General features: G+C 46.8%; 10 non-coding genes and 1 pseudogene across 10 annotated transcripts; all 11 read left to right on the top strand.

The window, feature by feature from the left end:
• The first annotated feature begins 115 nt into the window (after window positions 1-115).
• Window positions 116-231, top strand: LOC141231869 (U2 spliceosomal RNA; annotated as a pseudogene).
• Window positions 232-755: 524 nt separating this feature from the next.
• LOC141231804 (U2 spliceosomal RNA) lies at window positions 756-937 on the top strand. The gene has a single exon (XR_012298114.1). It is a non-coding gene; the product is annotated as a U2 spliceosomal RNA (small nuclear RNA).
• Window positions 938-7219: 6282 nt separating this feature from the next.
• LOC141232136 (U2 spliceosomal RNA) lies at window positions 7220-7410 on the top strand. Its single transcript, XR_012298399.1, has one exon. It is a non-coding gene; the product is annotated as a U2 spliceosomal RNA (small nuclear RNA).
• Window positions 7411-8525: 1115 nt separating this feature from the next.
• LOC141232135 (U2 spliceosomal RNA) lies at window positions 8526-8716 on the top strand. The gene has a single exon (XR_012298398.1). It is a non-coding gene; the product is annotated as a U2 spliceosomal RNA (small nuclear RNA).
• A 1109-nt stretch (window positions 8717-9825) lies between these two features.
• Window positions 9826-10016, top strand: LOC141232134 (U2 spliceosomal RNA). Its single transcript, XR_012298397.1, has one exon. It is a non-coding gene; the product is annotated as a U2 spliceosomal RNA (small nuclear RNA).
• Window positions 10017-16402: 6386 nt separating this feature from the next.
• Window positions 16403-16598, top strand: LOC141231829 (U2 spliceosomal RNA). Its single transcript, XR_012298134.1, has one exon. It is a non-coding gene; the product is annotated as a U2 spliceosomal RNA (small nuclear RNA).
• Window positions 16599-17713: 1115 nt separating this feature from the next.
• Window positions 17714-17904, top strand: LOC141232133 (U2 spliceosomal RNA). Its single transcript, XR_012298396.1, has one exon. It is a non-coding gene; the product is annotated as a U2 spliceosomal RNA (small nuclear RNA).
• Window positions 17905-19016: 1112 nt separating this feature from the next.
• Window positions 19017-19207, top strand: LOC141231691 (U2 spliceosomal RNA). The gene has a single exon (XR_012298002.1). It is a non-coding gene; the product is annotated as a U2 spliceosomal RNA (small nuclear RNA).
• A 1112-nt stretch (window positions 19208-20319) lies between these two features.
• On the top strand, window positions 20320-20510 carry LOC141232132 (U2 spliceosomal RNA). The gene has a single exon (XR_012298395.1). It is a non-coding gene; the product is annotated as a U2 spliceosomal RNA (small nuclear RNA).
• Window positions 20511-21625: 1115 nt separating this feature from the next.
• LOC141232131 (U2 spliceosomal RNA) lies at window positions 21626-21816 on the top strand. Its single transcript, XR_012298394.1, has one exon. It is a non-coding gene; the product is annotated as a U2 spliceosomal RNA (small nuclear RNA).
• A 1115-nt stretch (window positions 21817-22931) lies between these two features.
• On the top strand, window positions 22932-23122 carry LOC141232130 (U2 spliceosomal RNA). Its single transcript, XR_012298393.1, has one exon. It is a non-coding gene; the product is annotated as a U2 spliceosomal RNA (small nuclear RNA).
• Window positions 23123-23367: the final 245 nt, after the last annotated feature.

Below are 23367 nucleotides of genomic sequence, written 5' to 3'. Positions count from 1 at the left end.
TAAGGGATCTAGAGGTTGACAACATGTCTTCTTAACGGGAGTCCAGGAGCTCATCTCCACAAATGGACTTTTCAGGATCCTTGGGTGGCTCCGTAGTTTGAAACCAATTCTGGTTATCGCTTCTCGGCCTTTTGGCTAAGATCAAGTGTAGTATCTTTTGAAAAGGCAGTTTTGTCCTTGGGCTGCCCTAGTAAATTGATGCATATTACACACTGGTTTGGTGCACTTGTTAGTACGCCAGGTGGCTCATAGAGTTATCTGATGGAAAACATGGCCCTCCAGGATCGAAGTCACTAGGCTGGGTAAGTGTGAGGGCTTTGGAGCAATGTGCCCCAGGAGTAGGCGCCCTGGTGGGAGTCCAAGCTTACTGGGACTGGGAACCCCAGAAAGACTTGGCTTCGTTGCACGCCGCACCTTTGCCAATCATACTTTCTGAGCAACCCCCCCTATTCCTGGCCTCCGGGCTAGGAAGGGGAATTTTTATAAACCCGGTCGGAGGTCCGGTCAGCTTTGGGCTGAGAAACCAACACAGGCTCCAGCTCCACTAGGGTGGCAGCCTAGATGGAAGCTGGGAGCACGAAAACGGCTCTTCTCCGGCTTCGGCTAGGGAGAGCATCGGAGATCCCTGACCCTCGCTGTGGCCTTCTGGCTCGGAGGGATGGGGATGGTTTATATGGGACCCTCTCCTCCGGGAAGGGTCCACATGAATCCTCGCCTCGTGCGCTGTTTTGGTGTGACTTCGGTCACATTTTTCAGTGCCTTGGATGCAGCTTCAATCAAAAAATCTGTTCTTATCAGTTTAATATCTGATACGTCCCCTATCTGGGGACCATATATTAAATGGATTTTTAGAACAGGGAGATGGAAAAAGAGCTTGCTCTGTCCACTCCACGCATTGACCTGGTATTGCAGTATCTCCAGGACCGGTGCACCCCTTCTTTAATGCAGTTTCTAAAATCAGAAAGAATTGAATTCAATGTTTTTTGTTCATTTTGCTTGTTTGTCGGATTTTGGGATGGACTCTTTGGCTTTGCTTTTCTTCTCCTCTGTAACGGGTCCGGGAGGCGGAACCTCTGAGCTACTATACAAGGGGGCGGCCCTTGTAAGGGAGCGGGTGGCAGTCTCTGGATGAACGGACAGGGAGATACGGCAAGTGATCAGGGCAGTCTCTGGGTGAACGGACAGGGAGTTACGGCAAGTGATCAGGGCAGTCTCTGGGTAAGGGGTAGGTACGACCTGTGATGGCAGAGCCTCCGGGTAGGCTAGCAGGCAGATGGTAGATGTGTGCTCCCAGGTGAGCAAGCGAGAGTCTCTGGAATAGCAGGTGGTCACGGCACGTGACGGCGGAACCTCCGGGCTGGCAGGCAGGTAGGTAACGGAGAAGCGCTCCCAGGTGAGCGGGCAAGAGTCTCTGGAATAGCTGGTGGTCACCGCACGTGACGACGGGACCTCCGGGCTGGCAAGCGGGCAGGTAACGGAGATGCGCTCCCAGGTGAGCGGGCAAGAGTCTCTGAGATAGCTGGTGGTCACAGCACGTGACAACGGAGCCTCCGGGCTGGCAAGCAGGCAGATAACGGAGAAGCGCTCCCAGGTGAGCGGGCAAGCTGGTCCATAGACAGACTGACCGGAGTAGTAAGGCAGACCGTCGGACCTCAGGCAAGCAGGCAGGTAGCTGATATGCGCTCCCAGGTGAGCGGGCAGGCTGGTCCTTTAGACAGACTGACAGGAGTAGTAAGGCAGACCGTCGGACCTCAGACTGGCAGACAGGTAACAAGTATTCAGGCAGGAATCAGGCAGGTAACTGGCAGGTAACTGGCAGGTAACTGGCAACGGGACCTGAGGGCTGAAGCACAGGTGAGACACAGGTGCAAACAACATTGCTCGGGCACCTCCAATTTGGAGGAGGTGCCTTATATATGATGAAGTCCTCCGGCCATTGGCCGGGGACTCCTTAGGACGGCGCGCGCGGCCCCTTTAAGAGGAGGGGAGCGAGCGCGCGCGCGCCCTAAGCACAGGGGCCGGGAAGGAGCGCGCGCTGAGAGCAGAGCGGGAGGAGGACGCCGGGAAGGAGCGCGCGCTGACAGCAGAGCGGGGAGAGGACGCCGGGCACGGAGCAGAGCAGGAGGAGGACGCCGGGACGGAGCGCGCGCTGCCAGCAGAGCGAGGAGAGGACGCCGGGATGGAGCGCGCGCTGACAGCAGAGCGGTGAGGGGAGCAGCGTCCCTGCCTAGCAGAGGGCAGGGACGCCAGCGCTACAGTACCCCCCCCTTTAGGCCCCCCCTTTTTTAGGCCAGACAGAAATTTAGCTAGGATGAGAGGGGCATGGATATTCTCCCGGGGCTCCCACGTTCTCTCCTCAGGACCAAACCCCCTCCAATCTACCAAGAAAAAGGTCTTTCCTCTTACCCTTTTGGTGGCAAGAATGTTCTCTACCTCAAACTCGTCCTCAGCAGAAACCGGAGCAAGAGGCGTACCTGTAGACTTAGAAAAAGAGTTAAGTACCACAGGTTTGAGGAGAGATACATGGAAGGAGTTAGGGATCCGTAAGTTGGCCGGGAGTTTCAATTTATAGGCCACCGGGTTGATCTGACTGATAACCTCCAGTGGGCCGATGAACCGAGGCCCCAACTTATAGGAAGGGATCTTGAGCCGGACATATTTGGACGAGAGCCAGACTTTATCCCCAGGACGGAATTGAGGAGGATCCAGACGTCCTTTGTCAGCGTGCCTTTTCATACGCTCGGATGACAGAAGGAGTGCGGACCGGGTACTCTCCCATATGGAGGAAGACTCGCTCTTGTGATTGTTGTACGAGAATTCGGCCCTTGGCAGGAGATCCACCCAGTCAGAATGGTGAGCATTAACGAAGTGCCGGAGGTAACTGGTCAGGTTCTGATTGATCCGCTCCACTTGACCATTAGACTGTGGGTGGTAAGCGGAGGAGAAGTCCAGAGTGACGTCTAGCAATTTACAAGTGGCTCTCCAGAAACGAGAAGTGAACTGTACTCCTCGATCCGACACGATGTGACGGGGCAGGCCATGAAGACGGAAGATGTGGCGGATAAAGACTCTGGCCAGCTCGGGTGCAGACGGAAGACCTGGCAGGGGAATGAAGTGAGCCATCTTGGAAAAGCGGTCAGCGACCACCCAAATGACCGTACAACCGGCAGAGACGGGCAGATCAGTTACGAAGTCCATCGCTATATGCTGCCAGGGGGCAGCAGGTGCTGGCAGAGGAAGAAGGCGGCCGGCCGACAAGTGTCTCGGAACCTTGTTGCGGGCGCAGGACACACAGGCAGCAACAAAGTCCATAACATCCTTGTGCAGGTTAGGCCACCAGTAGTGCCGGATAATAAGCTGGAGGGTCTTTTTCTGACCGGCGTGGCCAGCTAGTTTAGACGAATGACCCCAGTGTAGGATCCTCTCCCGATCAGGTACCGATACGAACGTCTTACCAGGAGGGAGACAATTTAGACTCACGGAGGCCACCTGCATTACTCTGGCGGGATCGATGGGGCAGTCACATGGTCTACGAGGTGGTAATATCTCTGCCTCCTCCATATCAAAGACATCAGCACAAGACCAATAAGGAATCGGAAGTCCAGGTAGATTAGCTGGGATAGGAGAGGGACGGACGGAATGGACGGGAACCAGACAGGTTTTATGACAGTCTTGTCCCCAGCGAAGGACTTCTCCGGTTTGCCAGTCAAGCACGGGTGCATGTCTCTGGAGCCAAGGCAGACCTAGCAAGAGGGCGTGAGAGAGTCCAGGCAGAACGTGAAGGGAGATACTCTCTGAATGCAGCATACCCACTTGCAGAGTAATGGATTCGGTGATGAATTGGATGGGGCGAGATAAGAGGCCCCCATCCACGGCAACAACAGACAAGGGTACAGCCAGAGGTTTGGTGGGGATGCGGTATTTCTCCACCAGGGACAGTGAAATAAGATTTCCGGCTGCTCCAGAGTCAAGTTGGGCTAGTTCGGAATAACGATTCTCCCCGCAGATGATTGAGACAGACAGCAGCAGGGATGGAGAGGATTTATTTTTGTCTAGATCAAGTCCTCTGAGCGAACCTAGACACAGGCGTTCTCCCGACCTCTCCGGGCAGGCACGGATCCGATGCTCCTTACTGCCACAGTAGAAGCAGCTCCCCTCGGCACGGCGAAAGTCCTGACGGGATTTGACCATCTTGGTCTGGTCGACCTGCATAGGCTCAGGAGAGTGTACCTGGGGAGAAACGGAAGGAGTGACGGGTTTCAGAAAAGTAGGACCCAGACGTGGAAGCCCCTTTTCACGGGTGACCTCTTTGGCACGTTCCTGGAATCGTAGGTCAATCCGGGTGGCAAGAGTTATTAGGTCATCGAGAGTGGTAGGAATGTCCCGACCAGCAAGTTCATCTTTAATACGGCCGGACAGACCCTCCCAGAAGACGGATACCAGAGCTTCGTTATCCCAGGCCAGCTCCGAGGCAAGGGTGCGGAACCGTATGGCATATTGACCCACGGTGAGGCTTCCCTGACGGAGGCGTAGCAGAGATGATGCGGATGAGGTCCTCCGTCCGGGTTCGTCGAAGGCTTTCCGGAAAGCCGTGAGAAAGGAAGGCAAGTCGGACACCAGGGGGTCTCCTCTCTCCCACAGAGGATTTAGCCAGGCCAGAGCCTCCCCGGTGAGATGGGACATGATGAATGCAATTTTGGCTCGGTCGGAGTTAAACTGGTGGGACAATAGTTCAAAATGCAGGGTGCACTGATTTATGAAGCCCCGAGCCAGGACGGAGTCGCCTCCGAAGCGAGGAGGTGCAGAGAGCCGGGGTCCGGAAAAGGATACCATGGTACTGGCCGTAGTTGCAGGATCAGACAGGGTGTTCAGGCGAGTATTAACATTCCACAGATGACCCAGGATGGCCTCCTGTTGGGACTTCAGACGGGACAGTTCAAGACAGAGGTCCGAGAGCGAGGGAGCTTGGGTGCCACCGGGTTCCATGGCCCGAGCAAACTGTAACGGGTCCGGGAGGCGGAACCTCTGAGCTACTATACAAGGGGGCGGCCCTTGTAAGGGAGCGGCTGGCAGTCTCTGGATGAACGGACAGGGAGATACGGCAAGTGATCAGGGCAGTCTCTGGGTGAACGGACAGGGAGTTACGGCAAGTGATCAGGGCAGTCTCTGGGTAAGGGGTAGGTACGACCTGTGATGGCAGAGCCTCCGGGTAGGCTAGCAGGCAGATGGTAGATGTGTGCTCCCAGGTGAGCAAGCGAGAGTCTCTGGAATAGCAGGTGGTCACGGCACGTGACGGCGGAACCTCCGGGCTGGCAGGCAGGTAGGTAACGGAGAAGCGCTCCCAGGTGAGCGGGCAAGAGTCTCTGGAATAGCTGGTGGTCACCGCACGTGACAACGGGACCTCCGGGCTGGCAAGCGGGCAGGTAACGGAGATGCGCTCCCAGGTGAGCGGGCAAGAGTCTCTGAGATAGCTGGTGGTCACAGCACGTGACAACGGAGCCTCCGGGCTGGCAAGCAGGCAGATAACGGAGAAGCGCTCCCAGGTGAGCGGGCAAGCTGGTCCATAGACAGACTGACCGGAGTAGTAAGGCAGACCGTCGGACCTCAGGCAAGCAGGCAGGTAGCTGATATGCGCTCCCAGGTGAGCGGGCAGGCTGGTCCTTTAGACAGACTGACAGGAGTAGTAAGGCAGACCGTCGGACCTCAGACTGGCAGACAGGTAACAAGTATTCAGGCAGGAATCAGGCAGGTAACTGGCAGGTAACTGGCAGGTAACTGGCAACGGGACCTGAGGGCTGAAGCACAGGTGAGACACAGGTGCAAACAACATTGCTCGGGCACCTCCAATTTGGAGGAGGTGCCTTATATATGATGAAGTCCTCCGGCCATTGGCCGGGGACTCCTTAGGACGGCGCGCGCGGCCCCTTTAAGAGGAGGGGAGCGCGCGCGCGCGCGCCCTAAGCACAGGGGCCGGGAAGGAGCGCGCGCTGAGAGCAGAGCGGGAGGAGGACGCCGGGAAGGAGCGCGCGCTGACAGCAGAGCGGGGAGAGGACGCCGGGCACGGAGCAGAGCAGGAGGAGGACGCCGGGACGGAGCGCGCGCTGCCAGCAGAGCGAGGAGAGGACGCCGGGACGGAGCGCGCGCTGACAGCAGAGCGGTGAGGGGAGCAGCGTCCCTGCCTAGCAGAGGGCAGGGACGCCAGCGCTACATCCTCATTGGATTTTTCATGTTCAAAGTTGCAGAAGCCAGATTACAAGCTCATTTTGGTTCAACTTCAGCAACTGTGCATTGCATTGCCATGTAATGTGATGCAATGCTATCTTTCTAGCTCTCCCTTTTTACTTCCTTTTGGATAAACAGACATATTAGGCAAGCATTTTGGAGCTTTCACCTAAATAACTACAGGTGGTGAGATAAGCTGCACAATATAATTGACCTTTCAGTATATTGTTGCACACACACCATCTATTTAGCAAATGCCCTTGTTATCAACAGCAGCCTTTTAAACTCACCTGAGCTAACAGGTATGTGCGCTGGTTACTCTGCTGCGCTTAAAATTTCTTTTTTGGTTTGCTACAATGCCTTTTCTGAAACGTTGTCTCCTTCTGCTGGAACACTGACTTCTTTCATTTAATGCCTGCAGACTATAAAAGAGAACCCAACCCAAAAAGTTGGGTTGATTAGTCTGTGGCATTCTGTTAAACTGTTGCTTATGGCGGTCTCTGTGAGCTTCTCAGCGACATTCAGCCAGCCAGGTATCCTGCCTGCAGTAGATGGAATGTGGCAATGGAACGCTGGCTGCGCGTGTCATAATAGGCTCTGAGCCTTTATATACCTGTGCACAGCAGCAGCCACCTTCAGTCTGCTGCTGGACAGCCAGCAGCAGCAGCAGCAGGAGAGGTATGTAATCAGGAGCCCTCCTGCTAAGGGTAGACAGCTGCTCGTTCCACCCCACCCCCCGCCTTAATTGGTTCTCCTCCCTTCCAACGGTGTTGAGGCGGGTGGGAACAGCAGGGGGTGAAGGTGCTGTGTTTAAAGAGGTGGAGTTATGCAGATCTAAAACGCGTGGATTGCAGCAGCAGCAAGCCGAAAAGTGCAGGCATGTAAGGGATCTAGAGGTTGACAACATGTCTTCTTAACGGGAGTCCAGGAGCTCATCTCCACAAATGGACTTTTCAGGATCCTTGGGTGGCTCCGTAGTTTGAAACCAATTCTGGTTATCGCTTCTCGGCCTTTTGGCTAAGATCAAGTGTAGTATCTGTTCTTATCAGTTTAATATCTGATACGTCCCCTATCTGGGGACCATATATTAAATGGATTTTTAGAACAGGGAGATGGAAAAAGAGCTTGCTCTGTCCACTCCACGCATTGACCTGGTATTGCAGTATCTCCAGGACCGGTGCACCCCTTCTTTAATGCAGTTTCTAAAATCAGAAAGAATTGAATTCAATGTTTTTTGTTCATTTTGCTTGTTTGTCGGATTTTGGGATGGACTCTTTGGCTTTGCTTTTCTTCTCCTCATTGGATTTTTCATGTTCAAAGTTGCAGAAGCCAGATTACAAGCTCATTTTGGTTCAACTTCAGCAACTGTGCATTGCATTGCCATGTAATGTGATGCAATGCTATCTTTCTAGCTCTCCCTTTTTACTTCCTTTTGGATAAACAGACATATTAGGCAAGCATTTTGGAGCTTTCACCTAAATAACTACAGGTGGTGAGATAAGCTGCACAATATAATTGACCTTTCAGTATATTGTTGCACACACACCATCTATTTAGCAAATGCCCTTGTTATCAACAGCAGCCTTTTAAACTCACCTGAGCTAACAGGTATGTGCGCTGGTTACTCTGCTGCGCTTAAAATTTCTTTTTTGGTTTGCTACAATGCCTTTTCTGAAACGTTGTCTCCTTCTGCTGGAACACTGACTTCTTTCATTTAATGCCTGCAGACTATAAAAGAGAACCCAACCCAAAAAGTTGGGTTGATTAGTCTGTGGCATTCTGTTAAACTGTTGCTTATGGCGGTCTCTGTGAGCTTCTCAGCGACATTCAGCCAGCCAGGTATCCTGCCTGCAGTAGATGGAATGTGGCAATGGAACGCTGGCTGCGCGTGTCATAATAGGCTCTGAGCCTTTATATACCTGTGCACAGCAGCAGCCACCTTCAGTCTGCTGCTGGACAGCCAGCAGCAGCAGCAGCAGGAGAGGTATGTAATCAGGAGCCCTCCTGCTAAGGGTAGACAGCTGCTCGTTCCACCCCACCCCCCGCCTTAATTGGTTCTCCTCCCTTCCAACGGTGTTGAGGCGGGTGGGAACAGCAGGGGGTGAAGGTGCTGTGTTTAAAGAGGTGGAGTTATGCAGATCTAAAACGCGTGGATTGCAGCAGCAGCAAGCCGAAAAGTGGAGGCATGTAAGGGATCTAGAGGTTGACAACATGTCTTCTTAACGGGAGTCCAGGAGCTCATCTCCACAAATGGACTTTTCAGGATCCTTGGGTGGCTCCGTAGTTTGAAACCAATTCTGGTTATCGCTTCTCGGCCTTTTGGCTAAGATCAAGTGTAGTATCTGTTCTTATCAGTTTAATATCTGATACGTCCCCTATCTGGGGACCATATATTAAATGGATTTTTAGAACAGGGAGATGGAAAAAGAGCTTGCTCTGTCCACTCCACGCATTGACCTGGTATTGCAGTATCTCCAGGACCGGTGCACCCCTTCTTTAATGCAGTTTCTAAAATCAGAAAGAATTGAATTCAATGTTTTTTGTTCATTTTGCTTGTTTGTCGGATTTTGGGATGGACTCTTTGGCTTTGCTTTTCTTCTCCTCATTGGATTTTTCATGTTCAAAGTTGCAGAAGCCAGATTACAAGCTCATTTTGGTTCAACTTCAGCAACTGTGCATTGCATTGCCATGTAATGTGATGCAATGCTATCTTTCTAGCTCTCCCTTTTTACTTCCTTTTGGATAAACAGACATATTAGGCAAGCATTTTGGAGCTTTCACCTAAATAACTACAGGTGGTGAGATAAGCTGCACAATATAATTGACCTTTCAGTATATTGTTGCACACACACCATCTATTTAGCAAATGCCCTTGTTATCAACAGCAGCCTTTTAAACTCACCTGAGCTAACAGGTATGTGCGCTGGTTACTCTGCTGCGCTTAAAATTTCTTTTTTGGTTTGCTACAATGCCTTTTCTGAAACGTTGTCTCCTTCTGCTGGAACACTGACTTCTTTCATTTAATGCCTGCAGACTATAAAAGAGAACCCAACCCAAAAAGTTGGGTTGATTAGTCTGTGGCATTCTGTTAAACTGTTGCTTATGGCGGTCTCTGTGAGCTTCTCAGCGACATTCAGCCAGCCAGGTATCCTGCCTGCAGTAGATGGAATGTGGCAATGGAACGCTGGCTGCGCGTGTCATAATAGGCTCTGAGCCTTTATATACCTGTGCACAGCAGCAGCCACCTTCAGTCTGCTGCTGGACAGCCAGCAGCAGCAGGAGAGGTATGTAATCAGGAGCCCTCCTGCTAAGGGTAGACAGCTGCTCGTTCCACCCCACCCCCCGCCTTAATTGGTTCTCCTCCCTTCCAACGGTGTTGAGGCGGGTGGGAACAGCAGGGGGTGAAGGTGCTGTGTTTAAAGAGGTGGAGTTATGCAGATCTAAAACGCGTGGATTGCAGCAGCAGCAAGCCGAAAAGTGCAGGCATGTAAGGGATCTAGAGGTTGACAACATGTCTTCTTAACGGGAGTCCAGGAGCTCATCTCCACAAATGGACTTTTCAGGATCCTTGGGTGGCTCCGTAGTTTGAAACCAATTCTGGTTATCGCTTCTCGGCCTTTTGGCTAAGATCAAGTGTAGTATCTGTTCTTATCAGTTTAATATCTGATACGTCCCCTATCTGGGGACCATATATTAAATGGATTTTTAGAACAGGGAGATGGAAAAAGAGCTTGCTCTGTCCACTCCACGCATTGACCTGGTATTGCAGTATCTCCAGGACCGGTGCACCCCTTCTTTAATGCAGTTTCTAAAATCAGAAAGAATTGAATTCAATGTTTTTTGTTCATTATGCTTGTTTGTCGGATTTTGGGATGGACTCTTTGGCTTTGCTTTTCTTCTCCTCATTGGATTTTTCATGTTCAAAGTTGCAGAAGCCAGATTACAAGCTCATTTTGGTTCAACTTCAGCAACTGTGCATTGCATTGCCATGTAATGTGATGCAATGCTATCTTTCTAGCTCTCCCTTTTTACTTCCTTTTGGATAAACAGACATATTAGGCAAGCATTTTGGAGCTTTCACCTAAATAACTACAGGTGGTGAGATAAGCTGCACAATATAATTGACCTTTCAGTATATTGTTGCACACACACCATCTATTTAGCAAATGCCCTTGTTATCAACAGCAGCCTTTTAAACTCACCTGAGCTAACAGGTATGTGCGCTGGTTACTCTGCTGCGCTTAAAATTTCTTTTTTGGTTTGCTACAATGCCTTTTCTGAAACGTTGTCTCCTTCTGCTGGAGCACTGACTTCTTTCATTTAATGCCTGCAGACTATAAAAGAGAACCCAACCCAAAAAGTTTGGTTGATTAGTCTGTGGCATTCTGTTAAACTGTTGCTTATGGCGGTCTCTGTGAGCTTCTCAGCGACATTCAGCCAGCCAGGTATCCTGCCTGCAGTAGATGGAATGTGGCAATGGAACGCTGGCTGCGCGTGTCATAATAGGCTCTGAGCCTTTATATACCTGTGCACAGCAGCAGCCACCTTCAGTCTGCTGCTGGACAGCCAGCAGCAGCAGCAGCAGGACAGGTATGTAATCAGGAGCCCTCCTGCTAAGGGTAGACAGCTGCTCGTTCCACCCCACCCCCCGCCTTAATTGGTTCTCCTCCCTTCCAACGGTGTTGAGGCGGGTGGGAACAGCAGGGGGTGAAGGTGCTGTGTTTAAAGAGGTGGAGTTATGCAGATCTAAAACGCGTGGATTGCAGCAGCAGCAAGCCGAAAAGTGCAGGCATGTAAGGGATCTAGAGGTTGACAACATGTCTTCTTAACGGGAGTCCAGGAGCTCATCTCCACAAATGGACTTTTCAGGATCCTTGGGTGGCTCCGTAGTTTGAAACCAATTCTGGTTATCGCTTCTCGGCCTTTTGGCTGAGACCAAGTGCTTCACAGCAGGAGGTTTCAGTTGAAGGGCACTCAGGTACCCCTCTCCTTGGCCTGGCAGGATCGTCCACTTCGGTGGGCTTCACCTGCCTGCTGCTATTAGGGAGAGGGATTAGTCCTAGGGTAACGGGCAGCGATCCCCCAGCCTTCAGGTGCTTTATCTCAAAGCTCTGAAGGCGCAGATTGCAGGCGGTTGCAATTTGCATTTTGTTGCGCCATACCATGGAGGTTGACCCCAACCTCGTGCCTCTATATGCAAGGCTTAAGAACACCATAAGGGTCCGCTTTACGGCTGGTGGTTCCGATATGCGGAATCTGGGATATGTAGTCCAGGACGTGCTTGAGAAACTGCTCCACGTCAGAACCAACGAAATCCTTTCTATCCAGGATTATCCTCGACGTGGAGATTATGATGTAACCTTTACTGGCGAAGGTATTTTCAAAGATGTTTTGTCCAGAGTTAAGTCGGTAGAAAATAGCCCTGGTCTAAAAGGGATCCAGATCATCGAGCACGTCCTGGATGAGGTAAAGATGGTGGTTGTGAAAATCTTCTCACCCTTCATAACAGCACCAGAGGTTATTTCCTTTTTGTCAGTTTATTTTAAAAGTGTGAAATTGATTGGGAAAGTGTTGAATGAGTTTAACATCTGGACCTCAAAATGGAAGTTTTTAGTAAAATGTGAAAGAGACCCTAAATTCCCTGGAGGTGTGAGACTTCCTCCAGCTCGATTTAAAATAGGGCAAACTAATGGGGATTTTTTTTTCTCAGGAATGCCACTTTTCTGTAGGTATTGTGGTCTCTATGGGCACTCTAAGGATAGTTGTGGTGCCACTTGTAGAAATTGTGCCAGTACTGAACATGACACAAAGGAGTGCCCAAATGAAAAAAAATGCTCTTTTTGTCGGACACCTGGTCATTTCTATTTTTCTTGCCCTCACAGGTTCAGAGAGGATGAACAAAAACAAAAGGAGAAGTCCAAGACATCCGGGAATGGACGGGCCAATCAGACCACCCCTCAGGAGGAGGAACAACAACCTGGAGCCTCGGGAGGTGATAAGGGCGCTTTGACTAGTAACAATCCCTCCGAGTCAATGACAGGTAACTCACAGGAGCCCAGGAGCTGGCTGAAAGACCATAAGGAGGCTAAAAGGAAGGCTGAGAAAGATCATAAAGGGGCGGTCGGTAAGGCCAAAAAAGAACGCCAAAAGGCTGACACCGAGCCCAAAATTCCCACTGGGTCTCACGAGAGCGAGGGCGGTACGTGGCATTTGGTGAGGTCTCATAATAAGAAAAAGAATGGTTCCGTGGAGGTGGCTAATAGGGAGGAGATGGATACATCCCCTCACGGGGGTGTAGACTCTGGAATCCCGAGGTCCCGGGGCTCTGCTGCCCCAGGTGGGGCCCCGAACCTGGCTGCCTCCGGGGACTCTGAGGCTCCGCCATGTGCGCAGCCTGCCCCTGTGTTACGACCCTCTGCGGGTCAGCAGGGGAGTGCGGAGCCTCTCGGAGACCCACCTGACGAGGACCTAAATGGTCAGCCTATGGAGACCCAGTGTAACCTTTCTCTCAATATCCTTCCGAGCTACACCCCAGTAGCGTCGGGTCTTAATTTAAGTGAATGTTCCTTCTCCGATGATGAAGACTCTTTGATAACGGTGGATTCAGAAGAGGGCGTTGGTGAAAGTCCAAGTGGTCTGATCCGTCCATCGGATAGGTAAAGTCCAGTTTTTGTTTCTTCCTAACCATTTGCTATGATGGCTGACATTAGTGGTGTTTCCCTCAATGTGAGAGGCATAGGATCCAAGACCAGAAGAGCTACTGTTTTACATTTTTTAACCTGTTTTACAGCTTCTGTTTTCTTTTTACAAGAATGTCATATCCCTCATAAGATTTCTTACAAAAAATATAAGGAAGAGTGGAAACATGGTCCATCGGTCTGGTCTGGATCAAATGCAACCGGATCAGCCGGGGTAGCTATACTTTTTAAGGGAAATGTGTCTATTGATTTTATCCAAGATATTTTACCGGGTCGTATTCTTTTAGTTAAGGCTTTTATTGATGGGACAAGATGGCAGTTTTTAAATTTTTATGGGTCACCTGATAAAAATGAAAGGGCTGATATGCTGGAAATTTTACCTTTATTTATTAACATTTCTGAACCTTTTATCCTGGCAGGTGATTTTAATTGTATTTTAAAAGGCGAAAGCCGACGCTCCGGTTCCGTGAGTAGAAATTATGACAAAACGTCTGGAATGTTAAGCAATATTATAAATGATTGTAAATTAACTGATGTGTATAAAGAATGTAACAAGGATAGCCCTATAGACGCTGGTTTCACCTGGAGCAATTCTACATGTAGCTCCAGGATAGATTTTGTTTTAGGTTCAGAAAAAATACTGCCAGTGAAATGTGAAGTTTTAACTAATATTCTCTCAGATCACAAGGTTTTATCTTTTAGAGTGAGGATTAATGGAAAGAAGAAATGTGGTAAGAAATCTTGGAAATTGAATGTGTCCCTTTTAAAAGATCCACAAATTTTATCGGATTTTATTGAGTTTTATGTAAAGTGTAGAAAAAGGAAAAACCCCAATATTTCTTTTAGCTCCTGGTGGGATAGAATGAAAATAAACATTAAAGATTTCTTTATAAAGAAAAGCATACAAAAAGCTAAAGAAAAGTTTGAGATCTATAATTTTCTTAATATCAGGTTACAGACATTGTACAAATTCAAAGACAATGGTCTGGATGTAGGTAATGATATATTGAGTCTTAAAGGAGAAATTTCAAAGTGGTTGGAACAAAAAGGAAAAGAACTGATTTTTCGTTCAAAGGTAAAACACGTAGAAGAGGATGAGACTTGTTCCAGGTATTTTTTTAAGAAAAACAAACAGGCGAAAACAATAATTGATAACATAGATGGAGATAATAATATCAACGTTATATTGGATAAGGTAAATGTCTATTTTAATGATCTTTTTAATGTAAAAACTGTAGACCATGATTTAATACACACTTTCCTGGGGGAGATCAAGTCCACCCTAGATGCTGATGCCCAAAGTTTTTTATCCCAACCTCTATGTGAGGAAGAGATTTTAGAAACCATGAAGAGTTTAAAAATGGTAAAGTGCCCGGCCCTGATGGTATCCCCATAGAGTTTTATATAAGTTTTTATGATATTTTAAAAGATGATTTGTTTAATTTGTTTTCCGAAGTTTTTAATAATAAGGTTTTACTCAACTCATGGAAGAAAGGTGAGGTATCACTACTATACAAAAAAGGTGACAAAACGGATCTTAAAAACTGGAGGCCGATAACTCTTTTAAATAGTGATTACAAAATTATGGCTAAAATCTGTGCAAATCGGTTGAAAAAGGTGATACATAAAGTAATTCATGCAAATCAGGTATGCGGGGTACCTGGGCGTAGTATCTGGGACAATTTAAACCTGGTGAAAGATTGTATTGAAGATGTAAAAACCAGAAAGACAAAGATGTCAATCCTAGCGGTGGATTTTGAGAAAGCTTTTGACCGCGTGTCTCATTTTTATCTTTTTAAAGTTTTAGAAAAAATGGGCATTCCGGGTGGGTTTTTATTGTCTCTTAAAGCTTTTTATAATGATTGTACGAGTAAGATTTTAGTTAATGGTTTTAAAACAAAAGAGGTAGTTTTAAAATCAGGGGTGAAGCAGGGTTGCCCTTTGTCCCCCCTGCTTTTTATATGTGCTATAGAACCCCTTTTATGTACAATACGCCGGGATAAGCAAATATGTGGAGTACCCTTACCCGGAGGGAACGGTCTACAAGTTAAAGTTGTAAGCTATATGGATGATGTAGCAGTGTTTGGATGTGATGTACCTTCAATACAAAAAACGATAAGCCAAATTCAGTCTTTTTGTACAGTTTCCGGTTTTAAAATTAATCTTACTAAATGTAATATTTTAAATGTCGGGGGGATGAGTTTACATGATGTACCAATTGCAGTTACAGATTCCATTACTATTTTAGGTGTTTCTTTTAATGAATCTAATAATGGTTTTAATAGCTGGGATGCGGCAGCACAGAAAATTAATCAGAAAATCTGCATGTGGAATATGAGAAAGCTGTCAATGGAAGGTAAAGTTCTGATTGTAAAAATGGTGATATTACCTATCCTGTTATATCTTAGTTTGGTGTTCCCCCCTCCTACAAATTTGTTGAAACGAATTACAAAAGTATGTTTTACCTTTTTTTGGGGCTCAAAAATGGAGAAACTCAAAAGAGAAATTGTGACAAAGCCAAAGGTTAAAGGTGGGAAAGATTTCCCTGTTTTAGATAAGTTTCTTTTAATACATTTTTTCTGTTTCTGTTTTAAAACCCTTTTTAAAGATAATTACCTTTCCTATTTTATGCGTTTTAACACTGGTTTTCTCATGAGAAGGTTTGGTTGGTTTGAAACAGTTTTATCCTTTCCTTATGCTTTTAACCTACCTGCACATTATGAGATTTTAAAGAAAATTATTCTTGATTTTAATTTGAATAAGAAACAGACAGGGGATCTATGTAACAGCAAGACACTACTCAAACAAATTAGTACTGATGTGACGTTGTGTGATATTGAACGTTATGATGATGACAAAACTGTACACATATGGAAAATGATTAACGCCCCTTATCTTTTTAATGTACAGAAAGACATGTCTTGGAGCTGCGCACACCACTGTCTTCCTTGCCGGGCATTCCAGTACAGAAGAGGTTTTGTGAGGTCTGCCATCTGCCCAAGAGAAGGTTGTCAAGAAGAAGAGACAGTGAAGCATCTTTTATGGACTTGTGCTTTTGCTAAAGAGTTCTGGAGAAGACTAATCCCCCTGCTGGAGAAAATGGTGGACCTCAAGGACTTTAATTTTGCATCAGTGTTATATGGTCTTCTGGAATGCCCAACAATGGACCAAAAAATAATGGCGTGGAAGATAGTGAATTGTGCCAAGATAGCGCTCTGGAATGCTAGAAATATTGCTGTTTTTAAACATGAAATGTTACCAGTAGATGATGTTTTAGCCTTTTGTAAAAGTGAAATGTACATATACTATTTATTGGACAGGAAAAAGAATGTAACGTTGGCAGGCAAATGGCTTTTTAACCTATGGAATATTTGAAGTCTTGTAAAATTTGCTGTGATGGAATTTTTATTTTTCTTTGAAGTCCCGAAAGTGTAATGTGGATGTAATGGTTTTATTTCTGTAATTTGTTAAATTTTAAATAAACGGTTTTTATCCCCATGTGGGGGATAGCCAAATTAAAAAAAATCTGTTCTTATCAGTTTAATATCTGATACGTCCCCTATCTGGGGACCATATATTAAATGGATTTTTAGAACAGGGAGATGGAAAAAGAGCTTGCTCTGTCCACTCCACGCATTGACCTGGTATTGCAGTATCTCCAGGACCGGTGCACCCCTTCTTTAATGCAGTTTCTAAAATCAGAAAGAATTGAATTCAATGTTTTTTGTTCATTTTGCTTGTTTGTCGGATTTTGGGATGGACTCTTTGGCTTTGCTTTTCTTCTCCTCATTGGATTTTTCATGTTCAAAGTTGCAGAAGCCAGATTACAAGCTCATTTTGGTTCAACTTCAGCAACTGTGCATTGCATTGCCATGTAATGTGATGCAATGCTATCTTTCTAGCTCTCCCTTTTTACTTCCTTTTGGATAAACAGACATATTAGGCAAGCATTTTGGAGCTTTCACCTAAATAACTACAGGTGGTGAGATAAGCTGCACAATATAATTGACCTTTCAGTATATTGTTGCACACACACCATCTATTTAGCAAATGCCCTTGTTATCAACAGCAGCCTTTTAAACTCACCTGAGCTAACAGGTATGTGCGCTGGTTACTCTGCTGCGCTTAAAATTTCTTTTTTGGTTTGCTACAATGCCTTTTCTGAAACGTTGTCTCCTTCTGCTGGAACACTGACTTCTTTCATTTAATGCCTGCAGACTATAAAAGAGAACCCAACCCAAAAATTTTGGTTGATTAGTCTGTGGCATTCTGTTAAACTGTTGCTTATGGCGGTCTCTGTGAGCTTCTCAGCGACATTCAGCCAGCCAGGTATCCTGCCTGCAGTAGATGGAATGTGGCAATGGAACGCTGGCTGCGCGTGTCATAATAGGCTCTGAGCCTTTATATACCTGTGCACAGCAGCAGCCACCTTCAGTCTGCTGCTGGACAGCCAGCAGCAGCAGCAGCAGGAGAGGTATGTAATCAGGAGCCCTCCTGCTAAGGGTAGACAGCTGCTCGTTCCACCCCACCCCCCGCCTTAATTGGTTCTCCTCCCTTCCAACGGTGTTGAGGCGGGTGGGAACAGCAGGGGGTGAAGGTGCTGTGTTTAAAGAGGTGGAGTTATGCAGATCTAAAACGCGTGGATTGCAGCAGCAGCAAGCCGAAAAGTGCAGGCATGTAAGGGATCTAGAGGTTGACAACATGTCTTCTTAACAGGAGTCCAGGAGCTCATCTCCACAAATGGACTTTTCAGGATCCTTGGGTGGCTCCGTAGTTTGAAACCAATTCTGGTTATCGCTTCTCGGCCTTTTGGCTAAGATCAAGTGTAGTATCTGTTCTTATCAGTTTAATATCTGATACGTCCCCTATCTGGGGACCATATATTAAATGGATTTTTAGAACAGGGAGATGGAAAAAGAGCTTGCTCTGTCCACTCCACGCATTGACCTGGTATTGCAGTATCTCCAGGACCGGTGCACCCCTTCTTTAATGCAGTTTCTAAAATCAGAAAGAATTGAATTCAATGTTTTTTGTTCATTTTGCTTGTTTGTCGGATTTTGGGATGGACTCTTTGGCTTTGCTTTTCTTCTCCTCATTGGATTTTTCATGTTCAAAGTTGCAGAAGCCAGATTACAAGCTCATTTTGGTTCAACTTCAGCAACTGTGCATTGCTTTGCCATGTAATGTGATGCAATGCTATCTTTCTAGCTCTCCCTTTTTACTTCCTTTTGGATAAACAGACATATTAGGCAAGCATTTTGGAGCTTTCACCTAAATAACTACAGGTGGTGAGATAAGCTGCACAATATAATTGACCTTTCAGTATATTGTTGCACACACACCATCTATTTAGCAAATGCCCTTGTTATCAACAGCAGCCTTTTAAACTCACCTGAGCTAACAGGTATGTGCGCTGGTTACTCTGCTGCGCTTAAAATTTCTTTTTTGGTTTGCTACAATGCCTTTTCTGAAACGTTGTCTCCTTCTGCTGGAACACTGACTTCTTTCATTTAATGCCTGCAGACTATAAAAGAGAACCCAACCCAAAAAGTTTGGTTGATTAGTCTGTGGCATTCTGTTAAACTGTTGCTTATGGCGGTCTCTGTGAGCTTCTCAGCGACATTCAGCCAGCCAGGTATCCTGCCTGCAGTAGATGGAATGTGGCAATGGAACGCTGGCTGCGCGTGTCATAATAGGCTCTGAGCCTTTATATACCTGTGCACAGCAGCAGCCACCTTCAGTCTGCTGCTGGACAGCCAGCAGCAGCAGCAGGAGAGGTATGTAATCAGGAGCCCTCCTGCTAAGGGTAGACAGCTGCTCGTTCCACCCCACCCCCCGCCTTAATTGGTTCTCCTCCCTTCCAACGGTGTTGAGGCGGGTGGGAACAGCAGGGGGTGAAGGTGCTGTGTTTAAAGAGGTGGAGTTATGCAGATCTAAAACGCGTGGATTGCAGCAGCAGCAAGCCGAAAAGTGCAGGCATGTAAGGGATCTAGAGGTTGACAACATGTCTTCTTAACGGGAGTCCAGGAGCTCATCTCCACAAATGGACTTTTCAGGATCCTTGGGTGGCTCCGTAGTTTGAAACCAATTCTGGTTATCGCTTCTCGGCCTTTTGGCTAAGATCAAGTGTAGTATCTGTTCTTATCAGTTTAATATCTGATACGTCCCCTATCTGGGGACCATATATTAAATGGATTTTTAGAACAGGGAGATGGAAAAAGAGCTTGCTCTGTCCACTCCACGCATTGACCTGGTATTGCAGTATCTCCAGGACCGATGCACCCCTTCTTTAATGCAGTTTCTAAAATCAGAAAGAATTGAATTCAATGTTTTTTGTTAATTTTGCTTGTTTGTCGGATTTTGGGATGGACTCTTTGGCTTTGCTTTTCTTCTCATTGGATTTTTCATGTTCAAAGTTGCAGAAGCCAGATTACAAGCTCATTTTGGTTCAACTTCAGCAACTGTGCATTGCATTGCCATGTAATGTGATGCAATGCTATCTTTCTAGCTCTCCCTTTTTACTTCCTTTTGGATAAACAGACATATTAGGCAAGCATTTTGGAGCTTTCACCTAAATAACTACAGGTGGTGAGATAAGCTGCACAATATAATTGACCTTTCAGTATATTGTTGCACACACACCATCTATTTAGCAAATGCCCTTGTTATCAACAGCAGCCTTTTAAACTCACCTGAGCTAACAGGTATGTGCGCTGGTTACTCTGCTGCGCTTAAAATTTCTTTTTTGGTTTGCTACAATGCCTTTTCTGAAACGTTGTCTCCTTCTGCTGGAACACTGACTTCTTTCATTTAATGCCTGCAGACTATAAAAGAGAACCCAACCCAAAAAGTTTGGTTGATTAGTCTGTGGCATTCTGTTAAACTGTTGCTTATGGCGGTCTCTGTGAGCTTCTCAGCGACATTCAGCCAGCCAGGTATCCTGCCTGCAGTAGATGGAATGTGGCAATGGAACGCTGGCTGCGCGTGTCATAATAGGCTCTGAGCCTTTATATACCTGTGCACAGCAGCAGCCACCTTCAGTCTGCTGCTGGACAGCCAGCAGCAGCAGCAGCAGGAGAGGTATGTAATCAGGAGCCCTCCTGCTAAGGGTAGACAGCTGCTCGTTCCACCCCACCCCCCGCCATAATTGGTTCTCCTCCCTTCCAACGGTGTTGACGTGGGTGGGAACAGCAGGGGGTGAAGGTGCTGTGTTTAAAGAGGTGGAGTTATGCAGATCTAAAACGCGTGGATTGCAGCAGCAGCAAGCCGAAAAGTGCAGGCATGTAAGGGATCTAGAGGTTGACAACATGTCTTCTTAACGGGAGTCCAGGAGCTCATCTCCACAAATGGACTTTTCAGGATCCTTGGGTGGCTCCGTAGTTTGAAACCAATTCTGGTTATCGCTTCTCGGCCTTTTGGCTAAGATCAAGTGTAGTATCTGTTCTTATCAGTTTAATATCTGATACGTCCCCTATCTGGGGACCATATATTAAATGGATTTTTAGAACAGGGAGATGGAAAAAGAGCTTGCTCTGTCCACTCCACGCATTGACCTGGTATTGCAGTATCTCCAGGACCGGTGCACCCCTTCTTTAATGCAGTTTCTAAAATCAGAAAGAATTGAATTCAATGTTTTTTGTTCATTTTGCTTGTTTGTCGGATTTTGGGATGGACTCTTTGGCTTTGCTTTTCTTCTCCTCATTGGATTTTTCATGTTCAAAGTTGCAGAAGCCAGATTACAAGCTCATTTTGGTTCAACTTCAGCAACTGTGCATTGCATTGCCATGTAATGTGATGCAATGCTATCTTTCTAGCTCTCCCTTTTTACTTCCTTTTGGATAAACAGACATATTAGGCAAGCATTTTGGAGCTTTCACCTAAATAACTACAGGTGGTGAGATAAGCTGCACAATATAATTGACCTTTCAGTATATTGTTGCACACACACCATCTATTTAGCAAATGCCCTTGTTATCAACAGCAGCCTTTTAAACTCACCTGAGCTAACAGGTATGTGCGCTGGTTACTCTGCTGCGCTTAAAATTTCTTTTTTTGTTTGCTACAATGCCTTTTCTGAAACGTTGTCTCCTTCTGCTGGAACACTGACTTCTTTCATTTAATGCCTGCAGACTATAAAAGAGAACCCAACCCAAAAAGTTTGGTTGATTAGTCTGTGGCATTCTGTTAAACTGTTGCTTATGGCGGTCTCTGTGAGCTTCTCAGCGACATTCAGCCAGCCAGGTATCCTGCCTGCAGTAGATGGAATGTGGCAATGGAACGCTGCCTGCGCGTGTCATAATAGGCTCTGAGCCTTTATATACCTGTGCACAGCAGCAGCCACCTTCAGTCTGCTGCTGGACAGCCAGCAGCAGCAGCAGCAGGAGAGGTATGTAATCAGGAGCCCTCCTGCTAAGGGTAGACAGCTGCTCGTTCCACCCCACCCCCCGCCTTAATTGGTTCTCCTCCCTTCCAACGGTGTTGAGGCGGGTGGGAACAGCAGGGGGTGAAGGTGCTGTGTTTAAAGAGGTGGAGTTATGCAGATCTAAAACGCGTGGATTGCAGCAGCAGCAAGCCGAAAAGTGCAGGCATGTAAGGGATCTAGAGGTTGACAACATGTCTTCTTAACGGGAGTCCAGGAGCTCATCTCCACAAATGGACTTTTCAGGATCCTTGGGTGGCTCCGTAGTTTGAAACCAATTCTGGTTATCGCTTCTCGGCCTTTTGGCTAAGATCAAGTGTAGTATCTGTTCTTATCAGTTTAATATCTGATACGTCCCCTATCTGGGGACCATATATTAAATGGATTTTTAGAACAGGGAGATGGAAAAAGAGCTTGCTCTGTCCACTCCACGCATTGACCTGGTATTGCAGTATCTCCAGGACCGGTGCACCCCTTCTTTAATGCAGTTTCTAAAATCAGAAAGAATTGAATTCAATGTTTTTTGTTCATTTTGCTTGTTTGTCGGATTTTGGGATGGACTCTTTGGCTTTGCTTTTCTTCTCCTCATTGGATTTTTCATGTTCAAAGTTGCAGATGCCAGATTACAAGCTCATTTTGGTTCAACTTCAGCAACTGTGCATTGCATTGCCATGTAATGTGATGCAATGCTATCTTTCTAGCTCTCCCTTTTTACTTCCTTTTGGATAAACAGACATATTAGGCAAGCATTTTGGAGCTTTCACCTAAATAACTACAGGTGGTGAGATAAGCTGCACAATATAATTGACCTTTCAGTATATTGTTGCACACACACCATCTATTTAGCAAATGCCCTTGTTATCAACAGCAGCCTTTTAAACTCACCTGAGCTAACAGGTATGTGCGCTGGTTACTCTGCTGCGCTTAAAATTTCTTTTTTGGTTTGCTACAATGCCTTTTCTGAAACGTTGTCTCCTTCTGCTGGAACACTGACTTCTTTCATTTAATGCCTGCAGACTATAAAAGAGAACCCAACCCAAAAAGTTTGGTTGATTAGTCTGTGGCATTCTGTTAAACTGTTGCTTATGGCGGTCTCTGTGAGCTTCTCAGCGACATTCAGCCAGCCAGGTATCCTGCCTGCAGTAGATGGAATGTGGCAATGGAACGCTGGCTGCGCGTGTCATAATAGGCTCTGAGCCTTTATATACCTGTGCACAGCAGCAGCCACCTTCAGTCTGCTGCTGGACAGCCAGCAGCAGCAGCAGCAGGAGAGGTATGTAATCAGGAGCCCTCCTGCTAAGGGTAGACAGCTGCTCGTTCCACCCCACCCCCCGCCTTAATTGGTTCTCCTCCCTTCCAACGGTGTTGAGGCGGGTGGGAACAGCAGGGGGTGAAGGTGCTGTGTTTAAAGAGGTGGAGTTATGCAGATCTAAAACGCGTGGATTGCAGCAGCAGCAAGCCGAAAAGTGCAGGCATGTAAGGGATCTAGAGGTTGACAACATGTCTTCTTAACGGGAGTCCAGGAGCTCATCTCCACAAATGGACTTTTCAGGATCCTTGGGTGGCTCCGTAGTTTGAAACCAATTCTGGTTATCGCTTCTCGGCCTTTTGGCTAAGATCAAGTGTAGTATCTGTTCTTATCAGTTTAATATCTGATACGTCCCCTATCTGGGGACCATATATTAAATGGATTTTTAGAACAGGGAGATGGAAAAAGAGCTTGCTCTGTCCACTCCACGCATTGACCTGGTATTGCAGTATCTCCAGGACCGGTGCACCCCTTCTTTAATGCAGTTTCTAAAATCAGAAAGAATTGAATTCAATGTTTTTTGTTCATTTTGCTTGTTTGTCGGATTTTGGGATGGACTCTTTGGCTTTGCTTTTCTTCTCCTCATTGGATTTTTCATGTTCAAAGTTGCAGAAGCCAGATTACAAGCTCATTTTGGTTCAACTTCAGCAACTGTGCATTGCATTGCCATGTAATGTGATGCAATGCTATCTTTCTAGCTCTCCCTTTTTACTTCCTTT

The sequence above is a fragment of the Phyllobates terribilis genome, unplaced genomic scaffold, assembly GCF_046119375.1.
Source record: "Phyllobates terribilis strain yellow unplaced genomic scaffold, ASM4611937v1 Scaffold_538__1_contigs__length_1162401, whole genome shotgun sequence".
NCBI classification, from domain to species: domain Eukaryota; kingdom Metazoa; phylum Chordata; class Amphibia; order Anura; family Dendrobatidae; genus Phyllobates; species Phyllobates terribilis.
This window is presented reverse-complemented; position numbering and strand designations above follow the sequence as displayed.